Source organism: Panthera onca, chromosome B1 (assembly GCF_046562875.1).
Source record: "Panthera onca isolate mPanOnc1 chromosome B1, mPanOnc1 haplotype 2, whole genome shotgun sequence".
Classification (NCBI taxonomy): Eukaryota; Metazoa; Chordata; class Mammalia; order Carnivora; family Felidae; genus Panthera; species Panthera onca.
Window position 1 is genome coordinate 113661520 of NC_138342.1, and position 2828 is coordinate 113664347.

The following is a 2828-nucleotide window of genomic DNA, read 5'->3' on the forward strand; positions in this document are numbered from 1 at the left end:
TGTTTTTGATGTTTTACATTGATGTTTTTGATGCTTTGTAATATTCTTCTTAATAGTCAGAATTCCAAATAACCCAAATGTTCATGATCAGTTGGATTTACCTATAAATTTTTGTATATTAGTACACAAGCCATGAAAATACATGAACTACAGAGAAGTAACTCAAAAATGAGGATGGATCACGCAAACAGCATGTCAAGTAACTATGGTTAGATCCAAATGAATAGATGCTATATGATTCCAAGATAAAGTACAAAGCAGCCAATGCGGCACTTGGGTGGCTCACTTGGTTAAGCGTTTGACTTTGGCTCAGGTCATGATCTCACAGTTTGTGAGTTCGAGCTCCGCATAAGGCTCTATGCTGACAGTTCAGAGCCCAGAGCCTGCTTTGAATTGTTTCCTTCCCTCTCTCTCTGCCCCTCCCCCACTTAAGCTCTGTCTCTCTCAAAAATATTTAATTTTTTTTTTTTTTACTGTTTCTTTATTTTTGAGAGACAGAGAGAGACAGAGTGTCAGCGGCAGAGGGGCAGAGAGAGGGAGAGACAGAATCAAAAGCAGGTTCCAGGCTCTGAGCTGTCAACACAGAGCCCGATGTGGGGCTCAAACCCACTAACCGTGAGATCATGACCTGAGCCGAAGTCAGACATTTAACTGACTGAGCCACTCAGGCGCCCAAAAAATAATTAATATTAAAAAAGTTTTTTTAAAGTACAAAGCAGCCAAGACTATGGTATTATGTCAGAATTCAGAATAGTGTCTATTTTGAAGAAAGAGAGAGGGACTGTGATTGGAAGGAACATTAAAGGGAATTCTAGAATGCTGGCAAAGGCCTATTCTTTACCTATTTCTGATTACATAGAAATTTCTGTGAAAATCATGGAGCTGTATGATCGGGTTGTATATAGTGTAACATATTAGAGCTCACAAAAAAATTTCAGAAATTAAGATGTCACAATTACACAAGCAAATCATTCTATCTCAAAACATGGTTAATAGTTTTTTGTGGGTTTTTTTTTTAGTACTTAGTACTTTTAATCGGTCACTGAGGTCTTTCTTTTCTTTTGCACACAAAACTATTAGGGGTTTTGCCATTTGGATACCTCTGAGATTACACTGTGGGTACACATGGCTCCAGATACTTGATGAGACTCAAGGTCAGAAAAATAGCGATTTGGGTCAATTATATGATTACAGAGCTGGTGTTTCCAAGAGAGTTCCAGAGGTCTAATCAGCCCAGTAGTGACTGAAGGGCTCAGAGGCTTGCCTGCCCAGAGTTTACTTGGCTATAGGGTTTCTGAAGTTCCTGATAGCAAACTTAGCCTTACTGCCCAGTTCCTCTTGATTTCTGAGGTGCTGGCTGTACTTGGCTAAGTGCTCAGATCAGCAAGGTATACCAGTCTTGATCTGCCCTGAGCAGATCCCCACCCACCATGCCAGCAGTGAAGGTGTCTTCAGTCTCCCCAGAGGTATGTAACACCATCATGAAGCCCCATGTATTTCCTGGACCAGCTCACATGCCTGAAAAGACTTAGTCATGCCTGAAGACTTGGTCATGACTTGGTCATGGAGCCAATGTGGTTCACTTTAAGCAGGAGGCAGTTTCAAGGTTTCCTTGATGAAGAACTTGTACAGGTTGGTTCAACTTGTCAGATGTGATGTACCTACTGGAGTCATCAGGCAACTTGAAGTCCAGATCTCACTTTCCTTGCTCTGAAGAACTCCAAAGCAGCAACATCCATGCCAATGGTGACCTTACTGGTATAAATGGCTATCTCGATTTCATTCTTCAACACCTGCAGGGCTTCTTTATTTTCTAGGATATTAGGAGTAAGCATGCTTCCATTGCCTACATTTGGTGGAATCTTTCCCATATTTCTTCTTGATGACATTCTTGAGGTTGTGGTGAACCTCCATCTGATGCATATGGTTTTCTTGACATTTACTGCACCAAATGGGAGGATCTTAACTCCTGTATGGCCAGCTCTTTGCCAGCACTGTTGATCATACCAATGACTTTAAACTTGCCAGCCAAGTCAACAGTGTGGAGCTACAGGGGCACCCCCTTCCCCATTCTCAACAGCTCCAGGTTTGAAGATAGACAGAGACACCCCTCTGTCTATTCCATTTGTCTTTATCATCACTCAATCTTTCTCTTGTTCAGGTTCTTGCTAAGCCGAGTAGGTGCGATAGTTTTGTTGATGTGCTCAACAGCTTTTGAGATGCCTTTCCCCTTCTAGCGTGTTTACATCATTGTCAAGGAGTTCTAAGGCCTCATAAACACCAGTTGTCACTTTTGAGGTACAGAGATCAACCTGAACGGTGGGATTCCCATGAGGGTGAAAGATCTCTCTGGCATAGATCTTGAGAATAGACATCGTTAACTTCTGGCTGCTGGATCTCATCATCAGGGGAAAAGGAAAAAGGGAGCTGTAGACACCAAGGGTGACTATTAAGCTGCAAGGTCTGGTGCACCAAGTTCCCCCTGAGCCCCTCTCTGTGCTGTCTGCCCCAATGACCCGTCTTGCTCCCAGGGACCTGATCATCTTATTTTTAAATGGAAACTTACAACATAAGGCCATTTTATAACTCAATAATATCGGTCTACTCTGTCAACACATGTAGAATTGTCAGAATACTTGCACTTAAATAGTGCATTTCATTATACCTTTTCAAATACATTGCCAAATATGTATTTTATGAACTAATAATAAAGGGAATGCAATTAATAGTGGGGGTACTTCAACAATATTAAATGTTACCATGTATTTCTAGAACCAAATCCAAAATTCACTATTTTCCAACCAAACTTAAAATACTTTGACTTTGGG

At 41.3% G+C, this 2828-nt stretch overlaps 1 pseudogene; it reads right to left on the bottom strand.

Moving 5' to 3' along the window:
• Positions 1 to 1275: 1275 nt before the first annotated feature.
• On the bottom strand, positions 1276 to 2375 carry LOC132676368 (alpha-enolase pseudogene; annotated as a pseudogene).
• Positions 2376 to 2828: the final 453 nt, after the last annotated feature.